Genomic DNA, 8269 nt, shown 5'->3' with positions numbered 1-8269 from the left:
ATGAAGCATGATAGAATCGAGATTTTCATCAAGTTTCAGAAGCCAGGAGTATCACGCTTCTTAAGCGAGTTTTCAGGAAGCAGGCTTCCCTCCTATCTAAGAAGCTTCTGGTAACTCTGGGTTCTCCTCTCAAGGTGTCAAGACAACAACAACAACAACAACAAGGCCTTCATCCCAAACAATTGGGGGTGGGCGAAGGTGTCAAGACAACAAATTCTAATTAAATTAATCTTTCAAAAGCAAAGGAAAATAAAACTAAATTACATGGCTGAATTGGCATTTTTAACTTAACGATGGAGTCATTGAAAGAGGAAAAAGAACACATTGAGGACGGGATCATATAATACTAGCTATGAACAAGTGACGCCTGTTGCACCCTCACCTACGTCAAAACGATTGAGACAGGTGTCACTTTTCTGTTTGCATATGATAGGACCCTGTATGATCTATTCTTTGTCATATCAACTATCCAGAAATCCAAATCTCTGATAACAAACTGGAATTCAGCATTGTTTCACACTCTCGAGTAAAAATCCGAAATATATATATATATATATATATGGGAAGCCAAAGCATGCAGAGGAGCAGAGAAAATAAGTCAGCATATTATACTGAACTAGAGATCATTTCAAAGAGCTAATTTTCTAATGTTAATTCATCGTTAGTGTAGACATGTATAGCCTCGCATGAAAAACATTTGATGTAACCAAACACAAATCAAATGACAAACCAAACGCCATTCTGCATGGCATCCCTCACCTGATCCACCGGAGCACGCTGCGGTGCCGGCCGGTGATTCGTTCTTTTACATGAGGTCCTTGCTTCTCTTGCCACTGGTCCAAGGCGTGCACCCTCAGTTCCTCCTCATTCTCTCATCTCCTCCTTTTGAAGGCCTTGGAGCTGAAGGTGGAGTTCTTCACACACACACAGTCAATAAAAAATGCACCATTTTTCCTTTCTTTTGAGTAAGGTTCATTAATGGCAATCTGCACCTAGTTTAGAGAGAGAGAGAAAGAGAGGGTTTTACAGGATAATGGAAACCTAAGGTTTTACATTATCTGCAGTCACTGAGTGGTGGGAGATGAAGATGGATGGTATGGATAGAGAAGGGCATCTTCTTTACCAAAGCAAGTAGGCAGAGTTTCTGCTTTCTTTGTTCAATGCAACACACGCACCAACCCCGGGAATTTGCTTCTTTTGTTGGGTGTGTACCTGCTGCACAACTTTAGCCATCTCTCTCACCTTCCCCAAGTGGTCGACACGTGTGTCCGTACACACCCACGTGCAATCATGGAGGGGGAATCTTGGCGGAACCTCAGACTTCCTGAAAGTTGCATCATTGACCACAACTCCCAACACATTTCCAAATAACTTGGGGCTGATTTTACACCCTGCTTCTTCTGAGATTTGGGCAAGTTGAAAAGATTAAAAGCAAAAAGGAAAGAGCCCACAGGACTCTGGTGTGTCCTTTTCCAAGGTATATCAGTGAGGCAAGCGTGCATGAGCAATTGCGGGTGTGCTGTGTTGCAGACATTGCTCCCTCTGGTTTTAGGGGAACAAGGAGTCTATATTGGTTTTGCGGGTGGTCCTTTAATATTCTTGTGATCTTTGAAAAGTATGAAATAATGGAAGCTTAACAAGGACTAGGTGCCCTTACTGCAAGTAATATTAGACCTGCAGCTTGGTGATGCTAAGATGAGCAGAAAACATCTTTTAAGCCAGGGGCGGAGCCACATGGGCCAGGGTCGGCAAGTGCTCACCCTGGCCTAGAAATCCCCAATAAGGGGTTTGGGTCAGGGTGGGCAGTACTTACCCTAACCCAAATGTTGTGCCCCCTCCCCCCAAAAAACCCACCTCTCTCTCTCTCTCTCTCTCTCTCTCTCTCTCTCTCTCTCTCTCTCTCTCTCTCTCTCTCTCTCTCTCTCTCTCTCTCTCTCCACCAGCCGGCACGTCCATTGCCACACACAGAGACACACCCGTGCCCTCCCAAGCTTGGATTTCTGGCTCCCCCACTAATTTAAGCCTTGGAAGGCAAAAACTAATCTATGGTTGTATCATATGATGAAAAAAATCCCAATCTTCTCAACACAACCTCTTGCAGATGTAGGGGTGATGAATACCTCAAGTTGGTCATGTAGAAGTGAATAATTGGTGATGATGATGATTGAGAATCAATCCTTAGACTTGTTTGGTTTGTGTACAAGATTATGTACCAATTTGGGAGCAAACTGAATAAAACTTTATATCCTTTGAGGAATCATAGGAAGCAAAGAGCCAGATGGATTATCTCAAAGACATGATCAATTACACAGAAATTAGTCTCTGTCGCACAAAACTAATCAAAGAAATCCTCAAATCAGATGTATTATCTCAAGGACCATAAATTACACTGCAATCTTTTTCTCACACACAAAACTGAGTAACCAACTGATACAGAAAAGCTTCAAACAACAAAATCAAAAGACAAGTCTAGTTATGAGCTCTCTCAAAGAACTAAAGAAGTACAACATAAACCAAGTGCTTCTTTTGACAGAAGGAACTCTCAAGGGTGCAAACCATGCTACAACAATCACACAAGCCTCACAGTGAACAATCACCAATTAGCATGTTAGCACAAGACAAATCTTAGACATATCATATACCTTGTACTACCTAATGTGAGCGAGAGTTGTTATTCCTTTCAACCATATCATGCTTCATGTAAGGCATTGAAGTCTGGCCTTTGAATTGAATGTTCTTGCTTCTTGGTGATCCTTCCTTGGTGTGATTGCCCTTCTGACTTCCATAGCCACCAGTACTAGATTTCTCACCTTCTACCTCTCTGAACTTCTGCAAATACTGGCGGACGGGCACGGCGTAATCGTCGAACCCCAGTGTTGCCATTGCCCAACACAGATCATCGCCGTTGATCGTCTTGCGCTTCTCCTTGCGGCACTTCTCGGAAGCCTCACCAGTGACAAAGCTGATGAACTCTGATACACACTCCTGCATGGTTTCCTTGGCTTCTTTGGAGATCTTTGCATTTGAAGGCAAGATTTGCTTCATAATTCGGCCGACGTTCGCGATCGGGAGCAAGCCATCATGCTCCCTGATGCAACCATCACCAAGACTAGTGTTTGTGTTAGTAGTTGCATCCTGAAGATTGCAATAATCCTCAGAGTCATGGTCACTTCCTAGTGAATCAGCCATGTCTTAAGGTGTTGTGTGTGGGGGGGTGGGGTGGGGGGGGGGGGGAGGACTTCCCTGGCCTATTTTGACAAGGCATGTTATCTCCACATCTCAACTTGCTTATTTATAACTATACATATGCCCTTTTTGTGCATCAATAATTCAGTATCTCTTCACGAGGCGATGAAGCAGTCCAAACATGAAAATGGTCATCTGAGTTCCAGGTCAAGGTCAATATTTACTCTTTGTTCTCTAGCACAGCCTTTTCAAATTAATTGTATATATGAAGTTTACTTTTGTGGTTACCCTAGGATGGGCGCCTAATGTATGGTATAGGGCATAAATCCATATATTGTCCTTGAAAAAAATATCAGCGAGGAAAAATCTCACGATCTTTTAAAATATTTTGTTTTCTCAAGAAAATCTTGTTGTATGTAAAACATATAAGCATAAATAAAAATATGAATAATATAAAACCTTTGCGAAAGGTGCTTTTATCACCTTAATATCATGATAAAAGCATGATATTTTAAAAATATCATTTTTTGGGTATAACATCAGCCTATAAAAATACAGCAATAATTTAAAATTTTCGGCGATATTTGTGAGTATTTGCCCTCCCATTGGTTGGTGGTTCAAGAATAAGACTTGGATCCAGTGGCAGCAGATGCACATTCATGTGCATCTCTGTGGCCATGTGTGTGTGCATGTGTGTGAGTTTTATGGGTCGCCGACAGGTGGAATTGGATGTAGAGAAGTAGGATTCTCATTTTCATACAGGAGTGGTCCGGATTCCATAAACCAATGCTCCCCTCGAAGACTGCAATTGCATTAGTTGCCTCAAAGACAGCACTAGGTTGAATGTGATGAGACCAAGTGAAACCATTGAAGCTTAAAATTGTTCCCTCTAGGCCAACAACATTGACTATAATGACTACATACCTTGATTCCACAGAAACCTAGGCAGCCATCACTCTTGAGCAGATCAATTCATCAAAGATCTTAAATCTCTTTCTCTCTCTTTATATATATATATATATATGGGTTCATGCTAAACCCATTTGGTGCTAAACCGCATGTTAAATGGGTTTTCCAGCTTCTTCTCTGTTTTTTATGCGGTTCTGGCTAGGGATGGCAGTGGACCGGGGGGAAAGCGGGGCCCCGCCCCGCCTCGCCCCGTTTGGACCAGGTATGAAGGGTATGAAACGGGGATGGAGGCGGGGACGAAGGTTAAAATCCATCCCCGTCCAGGGATGGAGGCGGGGATGGACGTGCACTTTTCCCCGCCCCGCCCCATCCCCGCCACGATCCCCGCCTCATCCACTTTTCCCCGCAATATCCCCGCCCCGCCCCGCCTCATCCCCGTTTGAACCGGGGATGGAGGACATGAAAAGGGGATGAAGGCGGGGGTGGAGGATAAAATCCATCCCCCCCCGGGATGGAGGCGGGGGTGGAGGATAAAATCTTGAGGCGGGGCGGGGGTGCAGACCTTGTCCCCCGCCCCGCCCCGCCCCGCCCCGCCCCACTGCCATCCCTATTTCTGGCCCTATAAATGCGTTGGGCATGGTCGGTTTACTAAGAATCCACACCATGTGTTTTCAATGAAAAAAATGATGTTTGGAGCCTCAAAATTTTACAAAGGTTTTGGACCGTTGATTTTTTGGAACTCTATAAAAACTACTCATGTATTGGAATCAAACCCTTCAAGAACTGATCCCTATAAAATCAAGAAAATAGAGCACATCTGTACGGTCAGAATTTAAAAATAAAATGAAAAAAACCTGAAAAACCTATTTAGCATGCGGTTTAGCACCAAATGGGTTTAGCACCCACCCATTACTATATATATATATATAAGAAAGAAAACATTTGAGGTGCAAATATTTATAAAATTAACCACTCATTTTGGATCATCGGAAAAACATGTACACGGATCATATTCTGATGATCCAAAAGTCTGTTCCCACTAAACAAAACCTATACATCTATGGTGTTAGATGTGAGAAAAAATATGGAAAATTACAATTTTAAAGGGGCAGAATGAGAAAGTGAGCAGAACTACAGTATCACATCTATAGTGTTATATATGTATAAGAAAGCAGGATCTTGACTAAATATGCACCCTATATGGACAACCGTACAAACTACTAGTGGACCAACCAGTTCACCATTGCATAACAAGCATTTTTTTGTGTTTCCTTATCGTAAGAGATGTACACTAACATTAATGTAATATATGAACTTGTGGGGGGGTGAAATGAGAGCGTGTCATAAGCATCTCCAAGAACTGGTGTAGCAAGGACACTGGCTTGTCATCGCCAACACAAGTTTACTTAATCGTATGGCTAACTGGCATTTGTCTAATTAAACATACATCTCTTGGAAATTTTTTATTATAATATATTTGCCAGGCCCAAAGTGGGGATTCCTCAGTTTTTAAAGGTAAAAATTCAGGATATGGTATTTGAATTCTTGTCCGGCTTTGATATCACTTTCATATTATGGAAGCTGGCTGAATTATTCGCTATATTATATTCTTCTCTCTAATATACTATTATTGATCTAAGCATGATGAGTCCTCTTGTATCTCAACATGTCTATTTAAAGTATTTAAGGTCACCTTTAGGCTCCAGAATCCATTCTTGTGGTCCCAAACTTCCTAGTCAAATTTTCTCAAGTACCCACATGCATATGACAGAAGAAAAATAGGGGTGTTTTGAATTGGAATGAACTTCCATTGGTAGATAGAAAGTATATAAGATTTTTGCATATTTTTTATTCATATTGGGAGGCAAATAACACATTGGAACCTTCTTTATTGGGCTTTACTTTTGATTCCAACTTATTAATCCCTTTAATAAATGTGTCAAGTGGGTTTATCACTATGTTAAGTATTGAAAGTGACAGGAGAAGTTGGCTTAAGAAACCCCATATATTCTTCCTCAAAAATCTATTATACAGAAAGCACCGTAGGCAACTGCTTCATCAGACAAGCCCTCTAAAAGATAGGAACCCCTCTCTTTTTCCCACGTGGCTCTCACCTTCAACCTCCCCCCCCCCCCCCCCCCCCCCTTGCTCTCTTTTTCCCACGTGGCTTTTCACCTTCACTCCCCCCCACCCCTCTCTCTCGATGCCACATCCTCAAACCATTGGCACCATCCACTTTCTGTCTCTCTCTCACTAAGTAGTTACTATGGCATTAATTACCTTGACCAAATGTCCTACACATTAGATTCCAAATGTCCTACACATTATATTTTTTACTTAACTTTAGCCTATTTAAAAAAGATTGAATATCCAAACCAAAATATATGTGATATTTTTACCCCTTACCTATCCAAAAAGATTTTGATAGTAGGTAGTTGCCAGTTCTCCATACGGTTTTCTTTTGCCAAACCTCAGAACACCAGTCAACCATTACAAACGCTATAACATGGAAGGGAAGCAGAAACACGGACACTCGGAGAGGAGGACGACCCACAGTGAACACGATGACATACCAGTCGCCGCCGTAGCCAGAGGGATGAAGACGAGAGCGACCCCTTAACTCAGCGAGCCTTAAGCGAGGGAAGCAAAGTGCAAGAGAGCCCTGGTACACAAGAGCAAGTGAGAGGGGGACAATGCACGCTCTCAACCACTACACAGACGGACGTGCTAACATGCATACACTTTCTATGTGTAGATGTCACTCTCTGAAAGAGAAGAAAAAATCCCCTTGAGGAAGACGCCGTAATCATAACCGAGCAGACACGCATACACCTCTCAGTCTCTTTGGTTTGGGAAGGATTAATTCCGTCTCTTTGTCTTATATTGATCTTTTACTGTTTATTTCTTCCATTTCTTTCTTGTTTTCTTCTATAAGTGCAGTGTGAACTCGACCCAAGGGGTGCAAAACACAATTTAGCAAGTGGTGGTTACCTATTCGGCTTGTTACAGGTCAGTATAATAATGCTCTGCGTGGATACTAAATGCAACATTTTTTTTTCTTTGACTTTGGCTATCACTGAATTCAGATCCTACTTGTTTTATTTCTATTTGGATTTTTTTCTCATTTTCAGTTTTGTATTATATTCAAGAATTGATATCTTGAATTAGCCACTTGACACTTTAAGGTACCAAATTGACATGCATAAAACCAGGCGGGATGGCAACCTTGGCATCTACCCTCTTTGATTGTTGGATAGAGGAGCTCCTTCTCAAGTACTTGGGACTTTCCCTGCATCATGGGGCCTCTAGAGACGGCTATTGGAAGGACTTAGAGTATAAAGTTTCAGCAAAAATAAATTCATGGGTCTAGTTCAACCTTGCAATTGTGGGGAGGATGACACTTAGTGAAGCACGTTCTCACAAGCTTTCTACTTCATTTTGTGTAAAATATTTCAAATTCCTTCCAAGACAAGAAAACAAATCAATAAAGCCTTTCAAATTTCATTTCGTCCGATAAATTGCAAAAGGAGAAAATACACTTGGTCTTTTGGGATATCAGGAATCCGAGAAGTGGGTAGTTAGAACAAGGCTTTGCTAATCAAATGGTTTTGGAGGATCATCTCACTTGACAAACAGTGGGTGGTGGTTGTCAAGCACATATACAACCTTCATAGTTGGCTCTAGGGATGGATTGGAGGGGCAAGATGGACGTGGGAAACCCGGATTTGGAAAGGTTGGGTCAAATACCTATGTTTCCTTAGGCAACGGGTCAAGCACCCTATTTTGGAAGGACATTTGGCATGAAGATGGGTGCTTAAGGGAACAATTTCCTGCACACTTTAGTGGGTTGCCAACAGCAAGGAGGGGAAGATTCACTCATTTTGAGATTCACAGGCTAGTTGGAAAATCCAACTCCCTAGAAATCCCTCAACTTTGGCATTTGGGTAATGGATGGAGCTTATGCAGAAACTCTCCTCTCTTAAGACTAAAAATAGTCTCTCCTGCCTGTCAATTCACTGTAGCCTCTTGTTACCGAGTGTTAGGGCCTCCTAACATTCAATGGCTCCCAAATCAGGCTTTATGGGATCAAGCTCTCCCCATTAGAGGATTGATTACAGCTTGATCGATCCTGCTGGATAGGTTGCTCTCAGAAAGTGCAATTTCAACCTCTCGA

The 8269-nt window shown here is 42.1% G+C and overlaps 1 pseudogene; it reads right to left on the bottom strand.

Moving 5' to 3' along the window:
- Positions 1-2501: 2501 nt before the first annotated feature.
- Positions 2502-3663, bottom strand: LOC149844223 (nuclear transcription factor Y subunit B-1 pseudogene; annotated as a pseudogene).
- Positions 3664-8269: the final 4606 nt, after the last annotated feature.

The sequence above is a fragment of the Nuphar pumila genome, chromosome 3 (genome assembly GCF_984573655.1).
Source record: "Nuphar pumila chromosome 3, dmNupPumi1.hap1.1, whole genome shotgun sequence".
In the NCBI taxonomy this organism is placed as follows: Eukaryota; Viridiplantae; Streptophyta; class Magnoliopsida; order Nymphaeales; family Nymphaeaceae; genus Nuphar; species Nuphar pumila.
Note: the sequence above shows the minus strand (reverse complement) of the source record. Positions and strands in the feature narration are given on the sequence as shown.